Consider the following 22235-nt stretch of genomic DNA (forward strand, 5'->3'; position numbering starts at 1 on the left):
CGGAATCTAATACTGGTTTCCCAGGAGCCGCTCAAAGCACAAACTCTTAGAAGATTCACTCTTCTTGTACTAAAGTCGGCATGTGCCTTTTGTAATCAATTCCGATGCGATTTCTGTGTTTCATGGTCAATGTGAAAGTCCAAGGGATACAGTAAACCTGCACTGGTGCATCGGAATCTAATACTGGTCACCCAGGAGCCGCTCAAACCACAAACTCTTAGAAGATTCACTCTTCTTGTACTTAAGTCGGCATTGTGGCTTTTGTATTCAATTCCGATGTGATTTCTGTGTTTCATGGTCAATGTGAAAGTGCAAGGGATACAGTAAACCTGCACTGGTGCATCGGAATCTAATACTGGTTTCCCAGGAACCGCTCAAAGCACAAACTCTTAGAAGATTCACTCTTCTTGTACTTAAGTAGGCATTGTGCCTTTTGTAATTAATTCCGATGCGATTTCTGTGTTCCATGGTCAATGTGTAGGTCCAAGTGATACAGCAAACCTGCACTGGTGCATCGGAATCTAATACTGGTCTCCCAGGAGCCGCTCAAACCACAAACTCTTAGAAGATTCACTCTTCTTGTACTTAAGTCGGCATTGTGCCTTTTGTAATCAATTCCGATGCGATTTCTGTGTTTCATGGTCAATGTGAAAGTCCAAGGGACACAGTAAACCTGCACTGGGGCATCGGAATCTAATACTGGCCACCCAGGAGACGCTCAAACCACAAACTCTTAGAAGATTCACTCTTCTTGTACTTAAGTCGGCATTGTGCCTTTTGTATTCAATTCCGATGCGATTTCTGTGTTACATGGTTAATTTGAAAGTCCAAGGGATACAGTAAACCTGAACTGGTTCATCGGAATCTAATACTGGTCTCCCTGGAGCCGCTCAAACCACAAAGTCTTAGAAGATTCACTCTTCTTGTACTTAAGTCGTTATTGTGCCTTTTGTATTCAATTCCGATGCGATGTCTGTGTTTCATGGTCAATGTGAAGGTCCACGGGATACAGTAAACCTGCACTGGTGCATCGGAATCTAATACTGGTCACCCAGGAGCCGCTCAAACCACAAACTCTTAGAAGATTCACTCTACTTGTACTTAAGTCGGCATTGTGCATTTTGTATTAAATTCCGATGCGATTTCTGTGTTTCATGGTTAATTTGAAAGTGCAAGGGATACAGTAAACCTGCACTGGTGCATCGGAATCTAATACTGGTCACCCAGGATCCGCTCAAACCACAAACTCTTAGAAGATTGACTCTTCTTGTACTTAAGTCGGCATTGTGCCTTTTGTATTCAATTCCGATGCAATTTCTGTGTTTCATGGTCAATGTGAAGGTCCAAGGGGTACAGTAAACCTGCACTGGTGCATCGGAATCTAATACTGGTCTCCCAGGAGCCGCTCAAACCACAAACTCTTAGAAGATTCACTCTTCTTGTACTTAAGTCGGCATTGTGCCTTTTGTATTCAATTCCGATGCGATTTCTGTGTTTCATGGTCAATGTGAATGCCCAAGGGATACAGTAAACCTGCACTGGTGCATCGGAATCTAATACGGGTCACCCAGGAGCCGCTCAACCCACAAACTCTTAGAGGATTCACTCTTCTTGTACTTAAGTCTGCATTGTGCCTTTTGTAATCAATTGCGATGCGATTTCTGTGTTTCATGGTCAATGTGAAAGTCCAAGGGATACAGTAAACCTGCACTGGGGCATCGGAATCTAATACTGGCCACCCAGGAGCCGCTCAAACCACAAACTCTTAGAAGATTCACTTTTCTTGTACTTATGTCGGCATTGTGCCTTTTGTATTCAATTCCGATGCGATGTCTGTGTTTCATGGTTAATTTGAAAGTCTAAGGGATACAGTAAACCTGCACTGGTGCATCGGAATCTAATACTGGTCTCCCAGGACCCGCTCAAACCACAAACTCTTAGAAGATTCAGTCTCCTTGTACTTAAGTCGGCATTGTGCCTTTTGTATTCAATTCCGATGCGATTTCTGTGTTTCATGGTCTATGTGATGGTCCAAGGGATACAGTAACCCTGCACTGGTGCATCGGAATCTAATACTGGTTTCCCAGGAGCCGCTCAAAGCACAAACTCTTAGAAGATTCACTCTTCTTGTACTAAAGTCGGCATGTGCCTTTTGTAATTAATTCCGATGCGATTTCTGTGTTTCATGGTCAATGTGAAAGTCCAAGGGATACAGTAAACCTGCACTGGTGCATCGGAATCTAATACTGGTCTCCCAGGACCCGCTCAAACCACAAACCCTTAGAAGATTCAGTCTCCTTGTACTTAAGTCGGCATTGTGCCTTTTGTATTCAATTCCGATGCGATTTCTGTGTTTCATGGTCTATGTGATGGTCCAAGGGATACAGTAAACCAGCACTGGTGCATCGGAATCTAATACTGGTCTCCCAGGAACCGCTCAAACCACAAACCCTTAGAAGATTCACTCTTCTTGTACTTAAGTCGGCATTGTGCCTTTTGTATTCAATTCCGATGCGATTTCTGTGTTTCATGGTCAATGTGAATGCCCAAGGGATACAGTAAACCTGCACTGGTGCATCGGAATCTAATACGGGTCACCCAGGAGCCGCTCAACCCACAAACTCTTAGAGGATTCACTCTTCTTGTACTTAAGTCTGCATTGTGCCTTTTGTAATCAATTGCGATGCGATTTCTGTGTTTCATGGTCAATGTGAAAGTCCAAGGGATACAGTAAACCTGCACTGGGGCATCGGAATCTAATACTGGCCACCCAGGAGCCGCTCAAACCACAAACTCTTAGAAGATTCACTTTTCTTGTACTTATGTCGGCATTGTGCCTTTTGTATTCAATTCCGATGCGATGTCTGTGTTTCATGGTTAATTTGAAAGTCCAAGGGATACAGTAAACCTGCACTGGTGCATCGGAATCTAATACTGGTCTCCCAGGAGCCGCTCAAACCACAAAGTCTTAGAAGATTCACTCTTCTTGTACTTAAGTCGGCATTGTGCCTTTTGTAATCAATTCCGATGCGATCTCTGTGTTTCATGGTCAATGTGAAAGTCCAAGGGATACAGTAACCCTGCACTGGTGCATCGGAATCTAATACTGGTTTCCCAGGAGCCGCTCAAAGCACAAACTCTTAGAAGATTAACTCTTCTTGTACTAAAGTCGGCATGTGCCTTTTGTAATCAATTCCGATGCGATTTCTGTGTTTCATGGTCAATGTGAAAGTCCAAGGGATACAGTAAACCTGCACTGGTGCATCGGAATCTAATACTGGTCACCCAGGAGCCGCTCAAACCACAAACTCTTAGAAGATTGACTCTTCTTGTACTGAAGTAGGCATTGTGCCTTTTGTATTCAATTCCGATGCAATTTCTGTGTTTCATGGTCAATGTGAAGGTCCAAGGGATACAGTAAACCTGCACTGGTGCATCGGAATCTAATACTGGTCTCCCAGGACCCGCTCAAACCACAAACTCTTAGAAGATTCAGTCTCCTTGTACTTAAGTCGGCATTGTGCCTTTTGTATTCAATTCCGATGCGATTTCTGTGTTACATGGTCTATGTGATGGTCCAAGGGATACAGTAAACCAGCACTGGTGCATCGGAATCTAATACTGGTCTCCCAGGAACCGCTCAAACCACAAACTCTTAGAAGATTCACTCTTCTTGTACTTAAGTCGGCATTGTGCCTTTTGTATTCAATTCCGATGCGATGTCTGTGTTTCATGGTCAATGTGAAGGTCCACGGGATACAGTAAACCTGCACTGGTGCATCGGAATCTAATACTGGTCACCCAGGAGCCGCTCAAACCACAAACTCTTAGAAGATTCACTCTTCTTGTACTTAAGTCGGCATTGTGCATTTTGTATTAAATTCCGATGCGATTTCTGTGTTTCATGGTTAATTTGAAAGTGCAAGGGATACAGTAAACCTGCACTGGTGCATCGGAATCTAATACTGGTCACCCAGGATCCGCTCAAACCACAAACTCTTAGAAGATTGACTCTTCTTGTACTTAAGTCGGCATTGTGCCTTTTGTATTCAATTCCGATGCAATTTCTGTGTTTCATGGTCAATGTGAAGGTTCAAGGGGTACAGTAAACCTGCACTGGTGCATCGGAATCTAATACTGGTCTCCCAGGAGCCGCTCAAACCACAAACTCTTAGAAGATTCACTCTTCTTGTACTTAAGTCGGCATTGTGCCTTTTGTATTCAATTCCGATGCGATTTCTTTGTTTCATGGTCAATGTGAACGCCCAAGGGATACAGTAAACCTGCACTGGTGCATCGGAATCTAATACGGGTCACCCAGGAGCCGCTCAACCCACAAACTCTTAGAGGATTCACTCTTCTTGTACTTAAGTCTGCATTGTGCCTTTTGTAATCAATTGCGATGCGATTTCTGTGTTTCATGGTCAATGTGAAAGTCCAAGGGATACAGTAAACCTGCACTGGGGCATCGGAATCTAATACTGGCCACCCAGGAGCCGCTCAAACCACAAACTCTTAGAAGATTCACTTTTCTTGTACTTATGTCGGCATTGTGCCTTTTGTATTCAATTCCGATGCGATGTCTGTGTTTCATGGTTAATTTGAAAGTCCAAGGGATACAGTAAACCTGCACTGGTGCATCGGAATCTAATACTGGTCTCCCAGGAGCCGCTCAAACCACAAAGTCTTAGAAGATTCACTCTTCTTGTACTTAAGTCGGCATTGTGCCTTTTGTAATCAATTCCGATGCGATTTCTGTGTTTCATGGTCAATGTGAAAGTCCAAGGGATACAGTAAACCTGCAGTGGGGCATCGGAATCTAATACTGGTTTCCCAGGAGCCGCTCAAAGCACAAACTCTTAGAAGATTCACTCTTCTTGTACTAAAGTCGGCATGTGCCTTTTGTAATCAATTCCGATGCGATTTCTGTGTTTCATGGTCAATGTGAAAGTCCAAGGGATACAGTAAACCTGCACTGGTGCATCGGAATCTAATACTGGTCACCCAGGAGCCGCTCAAACCACAAACTCTTAGAAGATTCACTCTTCTTGTACTTAAGTCGGCATTGTGGCTTTTGTATTCAATTCCGATGTGATTTCTGTGTTTCATGGTCAATGTGAAAGTGCAAGGGATACAGTAAACCTGCACTGGTGCATCGGAATCTAATACTGGTTTCCCAGGAACCGCTCAAAGCACAAACTCTTAGAAGATTCACTCTTCTTGTACTTAAGTAGGCATTGTGCCTTTTGTAATTAATTCCGATGCGATTTCTGTGTTCCATGGTCAATGTGTAGGTCCAAGTGATACAGCAAACCTGCACTGGTGCATCGGAATCTAATACTGGTCTCCCAGGAGCCGCTCAAACCACAAACTCTTAGAAGACTCACTCTTCTTGTACTTAAGTCGGCATTGTGCCTTTTGTAATCAATTCCGATGCGATTTCTGTGTTTCATGGTCAATGTGAAAGTCCAAGGGACACAGTAAACCTGCACTGGGGCATCGGAATCTAATACTGGCCACCCAGGAGACGCTCAAACCACAAACTCTTAGAAGATTCACTCTTCTTGTACTTAAGTCGGCATTGTGCCTTTTGTATTCAATTCCGATGCGATTTCTGTGTTACATGGTTAATTTGAAAGTCCAAGGGATACAGTAAACCTGAACTGGTTCATCGGAATCTAATACTGGTCTCCCTGGAGCCGCTCAAACCACAAAGTCTTAGAAGATTCACTCTTCTTGTACTTAAGTCGTTATTGTGCCTTTTGTATTCAATTCCGATGCGATGTCTGTGTTTCATGGTCAATGTGAAGGTCCACGGGATACAGTAAACCTGCACTGGTGCATCGGAATCTAATACTGGTCACCCAGGAGCCGCTCAAACCACAAACTCTTAGAAGATTCACTCTTCTTGTACTTAAGTCGGCATTGTGCATTTTGTATTAAATTCCGATGCGATTTCTGTGTTTCATGGTTAATTTGAAAGTGCAAGGGATACAGTAAACCTGCACTGGTGCATCGGAATCTAATACTGGTCACCCAGGATCCGCTCAAACCACAAACTCTTAGAAGATTGACTCTTCTTGTACTTAAGTCGGCATTGTGCCTTTTGTATTCAATTCCGATGCGATTTCTGTGTTTCATGGTCTATGTGATGGTCCAAGGGATACAGTAACCCTGCACTGGTGCATCGGAATCTAATACTGGTTTCCCAGGAGCCGCTCAAAGCACAAACTCTTAGAAGATTCACTCTTCTTGTACTAAAGTCGGCATGTGCCTTTTGTAATTAATTCCGATGCGATTTCTGTGTTTCATGGTCAATGTGAAAGTCCAAGGGATACAGTAAACCTGCACTGGTGCATCGGAATCTAATACTGGTCTCCCAGGACCCGCTCAAACCACAAACTCTTAGAAGATTCAGTCTCCTTGTACTTAAGTCGGCATTGTGCCTTTTGTATTCAATTCCGATGCGATTTCTGTGTTTCATGGTCTATGTGATGGTCCAAGGGATACAGTAAACCAGCACTGGTGCATCGGAATGTAATACTGGTCTCCCAGGAACCGCTCAAACCACAAACCCTTAGAAGATTCACTCTTCTTGTACTTAAGTCGGCATTGTGCCTTTTGTATTCAATTCCGATGCGATTTCTGTGTTTCATGGTCAATGTGAATGCCCAAGGGATACAGTAAACCTGCACTGGTGCATCGGAATCTAATACGGGTCACCCAGGAGCCGCTCAACCCACAAACTCTTAGAGGATTCACTCTTCTTGTACTTAAGTCTGCATTGTGCCTTTTGTAATCAATTGCGATGCGATTTCTGTGTTTCATGGTCAATGTGAAAGTCCAAGGGATACAGTAAACCTGCACTGGGGCATCGGAATCTAATACTGGCCACCCAGGAGCCGCTCAAACCACAAACTCTTAGAAGATTCACTTTTCTTGTACTTATGTCGGCATTGTGCCTTTTGTATTCAATTCCGATGCGATGTCTGTGTTTCATGGTTAATTTGAAAGTCCAAGGGATACAGTAAACCTGCACTGGTGCATCGGAATCTAATACTGGTCTCCCAGGAGCCGCTCAAACCACAAAGTCTTAGAAGATTCACTCTTCTTGTACTTAAGTCGGCATTGTGCCTTTTGTAATCAATTCCGATGCGATCTCTGTGTTTCATGGTCAATGTGAAAGTCCAAGGGATACAGTAACCCTGCACTGGTGCATCGGAATCTAATACTGGTTTCCCAGGAGCCGCTCAAAGCACAAACTCTTAGAAGATTAACTCTTCTTGTACTAAAGTCGGCATGTGCCTTTTGTAATCAATTCCGATGCGATTTCTGTGTTTCATGGTCAATGTGAAAGTCCAAGGGATACAGTAAACCTGCACTGGTGCATCGGAATCTAATACTGGTCACCCAGGAGCCGCTCAAACCACAAACTCTTAGAAGATTGACTCTTCTTGTACTGAAGTAGGCATTGTGCCTTTTGTATTCAATTCCGATGCAATTTCTGTGTTTCATGGTCAATGTGAAGGTCCAAGGGATACAGTAAACCTGCACTGGTGCATCGGAATCTAATACTGGTCTCCCAGGACCCGCTCAAACCACAAACTCTTAGAAGATTCAGTCTCCTTGTACTTAAGTCGGCATTGTGCCTTTTGTATTCAATTCCGATGCGATTTCTGTGTTACATGGTCTATGTGATGGTCCAAGGGATACAGTAAACCAGCACTGGTGCATCGGAATCTAATACTGGTCTCCCAGGAACCGCTCAAACCACAAACTCTTAGAAGATTCACTCTTCTTGTACTTAAGTCGGCATTGTGCCTTTTGTATTCAATTCCGATGCGATGTCTGTGTTTCATGGTCAATGTGAAGGTCCACGGGATACAGTAAACCTGCACTGGTGCATCGGAATCTAATACTGGTCACCCAGGAGCCGCTCAAACCACAAACTCTTAGAAGATTCACTCTTCTTGTACTTAAGTCGGCATTGTGCATTTTGTATTAAATTCCGATGCGATTTCTGTGTTTCATGGTTAATTTGAAAGTGCAAGGGATAAAGTAAACCTGCACTGGTGCATCGGAATCTAATACTGGTCACCCAGGATCCGCTCAAACCACAAACTCTTAGAAGATTGACTCTTCTTGTACTTAAGTCGGCATTGTGCCTTTTGTATTCAATTCCGATGCAATTTCTGTGTTTCATGGTCAATGTGAAGGTTCAAGGGGTACAGTAAACCTGCACTGGTGCATCGGAATCTAATACTGGTCTCCCAGGAGCCGCTCAAACCACAAACTCTTAGAAGATTCACTCTTCTTGTACTTAAGTCGGCATTGTGCCTTTTGTATTCAATTCCGATGCGATTTCTTTGTTTCATGGTCAATGTGAATGCCCAAGGGATACAGTAAACCTGCACTGGTGCATCGGAATCTAATACGGGTCACCCAGGAGCCGCTCAACCCACAAACTCTTAGAGGATTCACTCTTCTTGTACTTAAGTCTGCATTGTGCCTTTTGTAATCAATTGCGATGCGATTTCTGTGTTTCATGGTCAATGTGAAAGTCCAAGGGATACAGTAAACCTGCACTGGGGCATCGGAATCTAATACTGGCCACCCAGGAGCCGCTCAAACCACAAACTCTTAGAAGATTCACTTTTCTTGTACTTATGTCGGCATTGTGCCTTTTGTATTCAATTCCGATGCGATGTCTGTGTTTCATGGTTAATTTGAAAGTCCAAGGGATACAGTAAACCTGCACTGGTGCATCGGAATCTAATACTGGTCTCCCAGGAGCCGCTCAAACCACAAAGTCTTAGAAGATTCACTCTTCTTGTACTTAAGTCGGCATTGTGCCTTTTGTAATCAATTCCGATGCGATTTCTGTGTTTCATGGTCAATGTGAAAGTCCAAGGGATACAGTAAACCTGCAGTGGGGCATCGGAATCTAATACTGGTTTCCCAGGAGCCGCTCAAAGCACAAACTCTTAGAAGATTCACTCTTCTTGTACTAAAGTCGGCATGTGCCTTTTGTAATCAATTCCGATGCGATTTCTGTGTTTCATGGTCAATGTGAAAGTCCAAGGGATACAGTAAACCTGCACTGGTGCATCGGAATCTAATACTGGTCACCCAGGAGCCGCTCAAACCACAAACTCTTAGAAGATTCACTCTTCTTGTACTTAAGTCGGCATTGTGGCTTTTGTATTCAATTCCGATGTGATTTCTGTGTTTCATGGTCAATGTGAAAGTGCAAGGGATACAGTAAACCTGCACTGGTGCATCGGAATCTAATACTGGTTTCCCAGGAACCGCTCAAAGCACAAACTCTTAGAAGATTCACTCTTCTTGTACTTAAGTAGGCATTGTGCCTTTTGTAATTAATTCCGATGCGATTTCTGTGTTCCATGGTCAATGTGTAGGTCCAAGTGATACAGCAAACCTGCACTGGTGCATCGGAATCTAATACTGGTTTCCCAGGAGCCGCTCAAAGCACAAACTCTTAGAAGATTAACTCTTCTTGTACTAAAGTCGGCATGTGCCTTTTGTAATCAATTCCGATGCGATTTCTGTGTTTCATGGTCAATGTGAAAGTCCAAGGGATACAGTAAACCTGCACTGGTGCATCGGAATCTAATACTGGTCACCCAGGAGCCGCTCAAACCACAAACTCTTAGAAGATTGACTCTTCTTGTACTGAAGTAGGCATTGTGCCTTTTGTATTCAATTCCGATGCAATTTCTGTGTTTCATGGTCAATGTGAAGGTCCAAGGGATACAGTAAACCTGCACTGGTGCATCGGAATCTAATACTGGTCTCCCAGGACCCGCTCAAACCACAAACTCTTAGAAGATTCAGTCTCCTTGTACTTAAGTCGGCATTGTGCCTTTTGTATTCAATTCCGATGCGATTTCTGTGTTACATGGTCTATGTGATGGTCCAAGGGATACAGTAAACCAGCACTGGTGCATCGGAATCTAATACTGGACTCCCAGGAACCGCTCAAACCACAAACTCTTAGAAGATTCACTCTTCTTGTACTTAAGTCGGCATTGTGCCTTTTGTATTCAATTCCGATGCGATGTCTGTGTTTCATGGTCAATGTGAAGGTCCATGGGATACAGTAAACCTGCACTGGTGCATCGGAATCTAATACTGGTCACCCAGGAGCCGCTCAAACCACAAACTCTTAGAAGATTCACTCTTCTTGTACTTAAGTCGGCATTGTGCATTTTGTATTAAATTCCGATGCGATTTCTGTGTTTCATGGTTAATTTGAAAGTGCAAGGGATACAGTAAACCTGCACTGGTGCATCGGAATCTAATACTGGTCACCCAGGATCCGCTCAAACCACAAACTCTTAGAAGATTGACTCTTCTTGTACTTAAGTCGGCATTGTGCCTTTTGTATTCAATTCCGATGCAATTTCTGTGTTTCATGGTCAATGTGAAGGTTTAAGGGGTACAGTAAACCTGCACTGGTGCATCGGAATCTAATACTGGTCTCCCAGGAGCCGCTCAAACCACAAACTCTTAGAAGATTCACTCTTCTTGTACTTAAGTCGGCATTGTGCCTTTTGTATTCAATTCCGATGCGATTTCTTTGTTTCATGGTCAATGTGAATGCCCAAGGGATACAGTAAACCTGCACTGGTGCATCGGAATCTAATACGGGTCACCCAGGAGCCGCTCAACCCACAAACTCTTAGAGGATTCACTCTTCTTGTACTTAAGTCTGCATTGTGCCTTTTGTAATCAATTGCGATGCGATTTCTGTGTTTCATGGTCAATGTGAAAGTCCAAGGGATACAGTAAAACGGCACTGGGGCATCGGAATCTAATACTGGCCACCCAGGAGCCGCTCAAACCACAAACTCTTAGAAGATTCACTTTTCTTGTACTTATGTCGGCATTGTGCTTTTTGTATTCAATTCCGATGCGATGTCTGTGTTTCATGGTTAATTTGAAAGTCCAAGGGATACAGTAAACCTGCACTGGTGCATCGGAATCTAATACTGGTCTCCCAGGAGCCGCTCAAACCACAAAGTCTTAGAAGATTCACTCTTCTTGTACTTAAGTCGGCATTGTGCCTTTTGTAATCAATTCCGATGCGATTTCTGTGTTTCATGGTCAATGTGAAAGTCCAAGGGATACAGTAAACCTGCAGTGGGGCATCGGAATCTAATACTGGTTTCCCAGGAGCCGCTCAAAGCACAAACTCTTAGAAGATTCACTCTTCTTGTACTAAAGTCGGCATGTGCCTTTTGTAATCAATTCCGATGCGATTTCTGTGTTTCATGGTCAATGTGAAAGTCCAAGGGATACAGTAAACCTGCACTGGTGCATCGGAATCTAATACTGGTCACCCAGGAGCCGCTCAAACCACAAACTCTTAGAAGATTCACTCTTCTTGTACTTAAGTCGGCATTGTGGCTTTTGTATTCAATTCCGATGTGATTTCTGTGTTTCATGGTCAATGTGAAAGTGCAAGGGATACAGTAAACCTGCACTGGTGCATCGGAATCTAATACTGGTTTCCCAGGAACCGCTCAAAGCACAAACTCTTAGAAGATTCACTCTTCTTGTACTTAAGTAGGCATTGTGCTTTTTGTAATTAATTCCGATGCGATTTCTGTGTTCCATGGTCAATGTGTAGGTCCAAGTGATACAGCAAACCTGCACTGGTGCATCGGAATCTAATACTGGTCTCCCAGGAGCCGCTCAAACCACAAACTCTTAGAAGATTCACTCTTCTTGTACTTAAGTCGGCATTGTGCCTTTTGTAATCAATTCCGATGCGATTTCTGTGTTTCATGGTCAATGTGAAAGTCCAAGGGACACAGTAAACCTGCACTGGGGCATCGGAATCTAATACTGGCCACCCAGGAGACGCTCAAACCACAAACTCTTAGAAGATTCACTCTTCTTGTACTTAAGTAGGCATTGTGCTTTTTGTAATTAATTCCGATGCGATTTCTGTGTTCCATGGTCAATGTGTAGGTCCAAGTGATACAGCAAACCTGCACTGGTGCATCGGAATCTAATACTGGTCTCCCAGGAGCCGCTCAAACCACAAAGTCTTAGAAGATTCACTCTTCTTGTACTTAAGTCGGCATTGTGCCTTTTGTAATCAATTCCGATGCGATTTCTGTGTTTCATGGTCAATGTGAAAGTCCAAGGGATACAGTAAACCTGCAGTGGGGCATCGGAATCTAATACTGGTTTCCCAGGAGCCGCTCAAAGCACAAACTCTTAGAAGATTCACTCTTCTTGTACTAAAGTCGGCATGTGCCTTTTGTAATCAATTCCGATGCGATTTCTGTGTTTCATGGTCAATGTGAAAGTCCAAGGGATACAGTAAACCTGCACTGGTGCATCGGAATCTAATACTGGTCACCCAGGAGCCGCTCAAACCACAAACTCTTAGAAGATTCACTCTTCTTGTACTTAAGTCGGCATTGTGGCTTTTGTATTCAATTCCGATGTGATTTCTGTGTTTCATGGTCAATGTGAAAGTGCAAGGGATACAGTAAACCTGCACTGGTGCATCGGAATCTAATACTGGTTTCCCAGGAACCGCTCAAAGCACAAACTCTTAGAAGATTCACTCTTCTTGTACTTAAGTAGGCATTGTGCCTTTTGTAATTAATTCCGATGCGATTTCTGTGTTCCATGGTCAATGTGTAGGTCCAAGTGATACAGCAAACCTGCACTGGTGCATCGGAATCTAATACTGGTTTCCCAGGAGCCGCTCAAAGCACAAACTCTTAGAAGATTAACTATTCTTGTACTAAAGTCGGCATGTGCCTTTTGTAATCAATTCCGATGCGATTTCTGTGTTTCATGGTCAATGTGAAAGTCCAAGGGATACAGTAAACCTGCACTGGTGCATCGGAATCTAATACTGGTCACCCAGGAGCCGCTCAAACCACAAACTCTTAGAAGATTGACTCTTCTTGTACTGAAGTAGGCATTGTGCCTTTTGTATTCAATTCCGATGCAATTTCTGTGTTTCATGGTCAATGTGAAGGTCCAAGGGATACAGTAAACCTGCACTGGTGCATCGGAATCTAATACTGGTCTCCCAGGACCCGCTCAAACCACAAACTCTTAGAAGATTCAGTCTCCTTGTACTTAAGTCGGCATTGTGCCTTTTGTATTCAATTCCGATGCGATTTCTGTGTTACATGGTCTATGTGATGGTCCAAGGGATACAGTAAACCAGCACTGGTGCATCGGAATCTAATACTGGTCTCCCAGGAACCGCTCAAACCACAAACTCTTAGAAGATTCACTCTTCTTGTACTTAAGTCGGCATTGTGCATTTGTATTCAATTCCGATGCGATGTCTGTGTTTCATGGTCAATGTGAAGGTCCATGGGATACAGTAAACCTGCACTGGTGCATCGGAATCTAATACTGGTCACCCAGGAGCCGCTCAAACCACAAACTCTTAGAAGATTCACTCTTCTTGTACTTAAGTCGGCATTGTGCATTTTGTATTAAATTCCGATGCGATTTCTGTGTTTCATGGTTAATTTGAAAGTGCAAGGGATACAGTAAACCTGCACTGGTGCATCGGAATCTAATACTGGTCACCCAGGATCCGCTCAAACCACAAACTCTTAGAAGATTGACTCTTCTTGTACTTAAGTCGGCATTGTGCCTTTTGTATTCAATTCCGATGCAATTTCTGTGTTTCATGGTCAATGTGAAGGTTTAAGGGGTACAGTAAACCTGCACTGGTGCATCGGAATCTAATACTGGTCTCCCAGGAGCCGCTCAAACCACAAACTCTTAGAAGATTCACTCTTCTTGTACTTAAGTCGGCATTGTGCCTTTTGTATTCAATTCCGATGCGATTTCTTTGTTTCATGGTCAATGTGAATGCCCAAGGGATACAGTAAACCTGCACTGGTGCATCGGAATCTAATACGGGTCACCCAGGAGCCGCTCAACCCACAAACTCTTAGAGGATTCACTCTTCTTGTACTTAAGTCTGCATTGTGCCTTTTGTAATCAATTGCGATGCGATTTCTGTGTTTCATGGTCAATGTGAAAGTCCAAGGGATACAGTAAAACTGCACTGGGGCATCGGAATCTAATACTGGCCACCCAGGAGCCGCTCAAACCACAAACTCTTAGAAGATTCACTTTTCTTGTACTTATGTCGGCATTGTGCTTTTTGTATTCAATTCCGATGCGATGTCTGTGTTTCATGGTTAATTTGAAAGTCCAAGGGATACAGTAAACCTGCACTGGTGCATCGGAATCTAATACTGGTCTCCCAGGAGCCGCTCAAACCACAAAGTCTTAGAAGATTCACTCTTCTTGTACTTAAGTCGGCATTGTGCCTTTTGTAATCAATTCCGATGCGATTTCTGTGTTTCATGGTCAATGTGAAAGTCCAAGGGATACAGTAAACCTGCAGTGGGGCATCGGAATCTAATACTGGTTTCCCAGGAGCCGCTCAAAGCACAAACTCTTAGAAGATTCACTCTTCTTGTACTAAAGTCGGCATGTGCCTTTTGTAATCAATTCCGATGCGATTTCTGTGTTTCATGGTCAATGTGAAAGTCCAAGGGATACAGTAAACCTGCACTGGTGCATCGGAATCTAATACTGGTCACCCAGGAGCCGCTCAAACCACAAACTCTTAGAAGATTCACTCTTCTTGTACTTAAGTCGGCATTGTGGCTTTTGTATTCAATTCCGATGTGATTTCTGTGTTTCATGGTCAATGTGAAAGTGCAAGGGATACAGTAAACCTGCACTGGTGCATCGGAATCTAATACTGGTTTCCCAGGAACCGCTCAAAGCACAAACTCTTAGAAGATTCACTCTTCTTGTACTTAAGTAGGCATTGTGCTTTTTGTAATTAATTCCGATGCGATTTCTGTGTTCCATGGTCAATGTGTAGGTCCAAGTGATACAGCAAACCTGCACTGGTGCATCGGAATCTAATACTGGTCTCCCAGGAGCCGCTCAAACCACAAACTCTTAGAAGATTCACTCTTCTTGTACTTAAGTCGGCATTGTGCCTTTTGTAATCAATTCCGATGCGATTTCTGTGTTTCATGGTCAATGTGAAAGTCCAAGGGACACAGTAAACCTGCACTGGGGCATCGGAATCTAATACTGGCCACCCAGGAGACGCTCAAACCACAAACTCTTAGAAGATTCACTCTTCTTGTACTTAAGTCGGCATTGTGCCTTTTGTATTCAATTCCGATGCGATTTCTGTGTTACATGGTTAATTTGAAAGTCCAAGGGATACAGTAAACCTGAACTGGTTCATCGGAATCTAATACTGGTCTCCCTGGAGCCGCTCAAACCACAAAGTCTTAGAAGATTCACTCTTCTTGTACTTAAGTCGTTATTGTGCCTTTTGTATTCAATTCCGATGCGATGTCTGTGTTTCATGGTCAATGTGAAGGTCCACGGGATACAGTAAACCTGCACTGGTGCATCGGAATCTAATACTGGTCACCCAGGAGCCGCTCAAACCACAAACTCTTAGAAGATTCACTCTTCTTGTACTTAAGTCGGCATTGTGCATTTTGTATTAAATTCCGATGCGATTTCTGTGTTTCATGGTTAATTTGAAAGTGCAAGGGATACAGTAAACCTGCACTGGTGCATCGGAATCTAATACTGGTCACCCAGGATCCGCTCAAACCACAAACTCTTAGAAGATTGACTCTTCTTGTACTTAAGTCGGCATTGTGCCTTTTGTATTCAATTCCGATGCAATTTCTGTGTTTCATGGTCAATGTGAAGGTCCAAGGGGTACAGTAAACCTGCACTGGTGCATCGGAATCTAATACTGGTCTCCCAGGAGCCGCTCAAACCACAAACTCTTAGAAGATTCACTCTTCTTGTACTTAAGTCGGCATTGTGCCTTTTGTATTCAATTCCGATGCGATTTCTGTGTTTCATGGTCAATGTGAATGCCCAAGGGATACAGTAAACCTGCACTGGTGCATCGGAATCTAATACGGGTCACCCAGGAGCCGCTCAACCCACAAACTCTTAGAGGATTCACTCTTCTTGTACTTAAGTCTGCATTGTGCCTTTAGTAATCAATTGCGATGCGATTTCTGTGTTTCATGGTCAATGTGAAAGTCCAAGGGATACAGTAAACCTGCACTGGGGCATCGGAATCTAATACTGGCCACCCAGGAGCCGCTCAAACCACAAACTCTTAGAAGATTCACTTTTCTTGTACTTATGTCGGCATTGTGCCTTTTGTATTCAATTCCGATGCGATGTCTGTGTTTCATGGTTAATTTGAAAGTCCAAGGGATACAGTAAACCTGCACTGGTGCATCGGAATCTAATACTGGTCTCCCAGGAGCCGCTCAAACCACAAAGTCTTAGAAGATTCACTCTTCTTGTACTTAAGTCGGCATTGTGCCTTTTGTAATCAATTCCGATGCGATTTCTGTGTTTCATGGTCAATGTGAAAGTCCAAGGGATACAGTAACCCTGCACTGGTGCATCGGAATCTAATACTGGTTTCCCAGGAGCCGCTCAAAGCACAAACTCTTAGAAGATTCACTCTTCTTGTACTAAAGTCGGCATGTGCCTTTTGTAATTAATTCCGATGCGATTTCTGTGTTTCATGGTCAATGTGAAAGTCCAAGGGATACAGTAAACCTGCACTGGTGCATCGGAATCTAATACTGGTCTCCCAGGACCCGCTCAAACCACAAACTCTTAGAAGATTCAGTCTCCTTGTACTTAAGTCGGCATTGTGCCTTTTGTATTCAATTCCTATGCGATTTCTGTGTTTCATGGTCTATGTGATGGTCCAAGGGATACAGTAAACCAGCACTGGTGCATCGGAATCTAATACTGGTCTCCCAGGAACCGCTCAAACCACAAAGCCTTAGAAGATTCACTCTTCTTGTACTTAAGTCGGCATTGTGCCTTTTGTATTCAATTCCGATGCGATTTCTGTGTTTCATGGTCAATGTGAATGCCCAAGGGATACAGTAAACCTGCACTGGTGCATCGGAATCTAATACGGGTCACCCAGGAGCCGCTCAACCCACAAACTCTTAGAGGATTCACTCTTCTTGTACTTAAGTCTGCATTGTGCCTTTTGTAATCAATTGCGATGCGATTTCTGTGTTTCATGGTCAATGTGAAAGTCCAAGGGATACAGTAAACCTGCACTGGGGCATCGGAATCTAATACTGGCCACCCAGGAGCCGCTCAAACCACAAACTCTTAGAAGATTCACTTTTCTTGTACTTATGTCGGCATTGTGCCTTTTGTATTCAATTCCGATGCGATGTCTGTGTTTCATGGTTAATTTGAAAGTCCAAGGGATACAGTAAACCTGCACTGGTGCATCGGAATCTAATACTGGTCTCCCAGGAGCCGCTCAAACCACAAAGTCTTAGAAGATTCACTCTTCTTGTACTTAAGTCGGCATTGTGCCTTTTGTAATCAATTCCGATGCGATTTCTGTGTTTCATGGTCAATGTGAAAGTCCAAGGGATACAGTAACCCTGCACTGGTGCATCGGAATCTAATACTGGTTTCCCAGGAGCCGCTCAAAGCACAAACTCTAAGAAGATTCACTCTTCTTGTACTAAAGTCGGCATGTGCCTTTTGTAATCAATTCCGATGCGATTTCTGTGTTTCATGGTCAATGTGAAAGTCCAAGGGATACAGTAAACCTGCACTGGTGCATCGGAATCTAATACTGGTCACCCAGGAGCCGCTCAAACCACAAACTCTTAGAAGATTGACTCTTCTTGTACTGAAGTAGGCATTGTGCGTTTTGTATTCAATTCCGATGCAATTTCTGTGTTTCATGGTCAATGTGAAGGTCCAAGGGATACAGTAAACCTGCACTGGTGCATCGGAATCTAATACTGGTCTCCCAGGACCCGCTCAAACCACAAACTCTTAGAAGATTCAGTCTCCTTGTACTTAAGTCGGCATTGTGCCTTTTGTATTCAATTCCGATGCGATTTCTGTGTTACATGGTCTATGTGATGGTCCAAGGGATACAGTAAACCAGCACTGGTGCATCGGAATCTAATACTGGTCTCCCAGGAACCGCTCAAACCACAAACTCTTAGAAGATTCACTCTTCTTGTACTTAAGTCGGCATTGTGCCTTTTGTACTCAATTCCGATGCGATGTCTGTGTTTCATGGTCAATGTGAAGGTCCACGGGATACAGTAAACCTGCACTGGTGCATCGGAATCTAATACTGGTTTCCCAGGAGCCGCTCAAACCACAAACTCTTAGAAGATTCACTCTTCTTGTACTTAAGTCGGCATTGTGCATTTTGTATTAAATTCCGATGCGATTTCTGTGTTTCATGGTTAATTTGAAAGTGCAAGGGATACAGTAAACCTGCACTGGTGCATCGGAATCTAATACTGGTCACCCAGGATCCGCTCAAACCACAAACTCTTAGAAGATTGACTCTTCTTGTACTTAAGTCGGCATTGTGCCTTTTGTATTCAATTCCGATGCAATTTCTGTGTTTCATGGTCAATGTGAAGGTTCAAGGGGTACAGTAAACCTGCACTGGTGCATCGGAATCTAATACTGGTCTCCCAGGAGCCGCTCAAACCACAAACTCTTAGAAGATTCACTCTTCTTGTACTTAAGTCGGCATTGTGCCTTTTGTATTCAATTCCGATGCGATTTCTTTGTTTCATGGTCAATGTGAATGCCCAAGGGATACAGTAAACCTGCACTGGTGCATCGGAATCTAATACGGGTCACCCAGGAGCCGCTCAACCCACAAACTCTTAGAGGATTCACTCTTCTTGTACTTAAGTCTGCATTGTGCCTTTAGTAATCAATTGCGATGCGATTTCTGTGTTTCATGGTCAATGTGAAAGTCCAAGGGATACAGTAAACCTGCACTGGGGCATCGGAATCTAATACTGGCCACCCAGGAGCCGCTCAAACCACAAACTCTTAGAAGATTCACTTTTCTTGTACTTATGTCGGCATTGTGCCTTTTGTATTCAATTCCGATGCGATGTCTGTGTTTCATGGTTAATTTGAAAGTCCAAGGGATACAGTAAACCTGCACTGGTGCATCGGAATCTAATACTGGTCTCCCAGGAGCCGCTCAAACCACAAAGTCTTAGAAGATTCACTCTTCTTGTACTTAAGTCGGCATTGTGCCTTTTGTAATCAATTCCGATGCGATTTCTGTGTTTCATGGTCAATGTGAAAGTCCAAGGGATACAGTAAACCTGCAGTGGGGCATCGGAATCTAATACTGGTTTCCCAGGAGCCGCTCAAAGCACAAACTCTTAGAAGATTCACTCTTCTTGTACTAAAGTCGGCATGTGCCTTTTGTAATCAATTCCGATGCGATTTCTGTGTTTCATGGTCAATGTGAAAGTCCAAGGGATACAGTAAACCTGCACTGGTGCATCGGAATCTAATACTGGTCACCCAGGAGCCGCTCAAACCACAAACTCTTAGAAGATTGACTCTTCTTGTACTGAAGTAGGCATTGTGCCTTTTGTATTCAATTCCGATGCAATTTCTGTGTTTCATGGTCAATGTGAAGGTCCAAGGGATACAGTAAACCTGCACTGGTGCATCGGAATCTAATACTGGTCTCCCAGGACCCGCTCAAACCACAAACTCTTAGAAGATTCAGTCTCCTTGTACTTAAGTCGGCATTGTGCCTTTTGTATTCAATTCCGATGCGATTTCTGTGTTTCATGGTCTATGTGATGGTCCAAGGGATACAGTAAACCAGCACTGGTGCATCGGAATCTAATACTGGTCTCCCAGGAACCGCTCAAACCACAAACTCTTAGAAGATTCACTCTTCTTGTACTTAAGTCGGCATTGTGCCTTTTGTATTCAATTCCGATGCGATTTCTGTGTTTCATGGTCAATGTGAATGCCCAAGGGATACAGTAAACCTGCACTGGTGCATCGGAATCTAATACGGGTCACCCAGGAGCCGCTCAACCCACAAACTCTTAGAGGATTCACTCTTCTTGTACTTAAGTCTGCATTGTGCCTTTTGTAATCAATTGCGATGCGATTTCTGTGTTTCATGGTCAATGTGAAAGTCCAAGGGATTCAGTAAACCTGCACTGGGGCATCGGAATCTAATACTGGCCACCCAGGAGCCGCTCAAACCACAAACTCTTAGAAGATTCACTTTTCTTGTACTTATGTCGGCATTGTGCCTTTTGTATTCAATTCCGATGCGATGTCTGTGTTTCATGGTTAATTTGAAAGTCCAAGGGATACAGTAAACCTGCACTGGTGCATCGGAATCTAATACTGGTCTCCCAGGAGCCGCTCAACCCACAAAGTCTTAGAAGATTCACTCTTCTTGTACTTAAGTCGGCATTGTGCCTTTTGTAATCAATTCCGATGCGATTTCTGTGTTTCATGGTCAATGTGAAAGTCCAAGGGATACAGTAACCCTGCACTGGTGCATCGGAATCTAATACTGGTTTCCCAGGAGCCGCTCAAAGCACAAACTCTTAGAAGATTCACTCTTCTTGTACTAAAGTCGGCATGTGCCTTTTGTAATCAATTCCGATGCGATTTCTGAGTTTCATGGTCAATGTGAAAGTCCAAGGGATACAGTAAACCTGCAGTGGTGCATCGGAATCTAATACTGGTCACCCAGGAGCCGCTCAAACCACAAACTCTAGAAAATTGACTCTTCTTGTACTGAAGTAGGCATTGTGCCTTTTGTATTCAATTCCGATGCAGTTTCTGTGTTTCATGGTCAATGTGAAGGTCCAAGGGATACAGTAAACCTGCACTGGTGCATCGGAATCTAATACTGGTCTCCCAGGACCCGCTCAAACCACAAACTCTTAGAAGATTCAGTCTCCTTGTACTTAAGTCGGCATTGTGCCTTTTGTATTCAATTCCGATGCGATTTCTGTGTTTCATGGTCTATGTGATGGTCCAAGGGATACAGTAAACCAGCACTGGTGCATCGGAATCTAATACTGGTCTCCCAGGAACCGCTCAAACCACAAACTCTTAGAAGATTCACTCTTCTTGTACTTAAGTCGGCATTGTGCCTTTTGTATTCAATTCCGATGCGATGTCCGTGTTTCATGGCCAATGTGAAGGTCCAAGGGATACAGTAAAACTACACTGGTGTATCGGAATCTAATACTGGTCACCCAGTAGCCGCTCAAACCACAAAATCTTAGAAGATTCACTCTTCTTGTACTTATGTCGGCATTGTGCCTGTTATATTCAATTCCAATGCGATTTCTGTGTTTCATGGTCATTGTGAATGCCCAAGGGATACAGTAAACCTGCACTGGTGCATCGGAATCTAATACGGGTCACCCAGGAGCCGCTCAAACCACAAACACTTAGAAGATTCACTCTTCTTGTACTTAAGTAGGCATTGTGACTTTTGCATCCAATTCCGATGCGATTTCTGTGTTTCATGGTCAATGTGAAGGTCCAAGGGATACAGTAAACCTGCACTGGTGCATCGGAATCTAATACTGGTCTCCTAGGACCCGCTCAAACCACAAACTCTTAGAAGATTCAGTCTCCTTGTACTTAAGTCGGCATTGTGCCTTTTGTATTCAATACCGATGCGATTTCTGTGTTTCATGGTGAATGTGTAGGTCCAAGGGATACAGTAAACCTGCACTGGTGCATCGGAATCTAATACTGGTCTCCCAGGAACCGCTCAAACCACAAACTCTTAGAAGATTCACTCTTCTTGTACTTAAGTCGGCATTGTGCCTTTTGTATTCAATTCCGATGCGATGTCTGTGTTTCATGGCCAATGTGAAGGTCCAAGGGATACAGTAAAACTACACTGGTGCTTCGGAATCTAATACTGGTCACCCAGGAGCCGCTCAAACCACAAACTCTTAGAAGATTCACTCTTCTTGTACTGAAGTCGGCATTGTGCCTTTTGTATTCAATTCCGATGTGATTTCTGTGTTTCATGGTCAATGTGAAGGTCCACGGGATACAGTAAACATGCACTGGTGCATCGGAATCTAATACTGGTCACCCAGGAGCAGCTCAAACCACAAACTCTTAGAAGATTCACTCTTCTTGTACTTAAGTCGGCATTGTGCAATTTGTATTCAATTCCGATGCGATTTCTGTGTTTCATGGTTAATTTGAAAGTGCAAGGGATACAGTAAACCTGCACTGGTGCATCGGAATCTAATACTGGTCTCCCAGGAGCCGCTCAAACCACAAACTCTTAGAAGATTCACTCTTCT

Source organism: Schistocerca nitens, chromosome 9, assembly GCF_023898315.1.
Source record: "Schistocerca nitens isolate TAMUIC-IGC-003100 chromosome 9, iqSchNite1.1, whole genome shotgun sequence".
In the NCBI taxonomy this organism is placed as follows: domain Eukaryota; kingdom Metazoa; phylum Arthropoda; class Insecta; order Orthoptera; family Acrididae; genus Schistocerca; species Schistocerca nitens.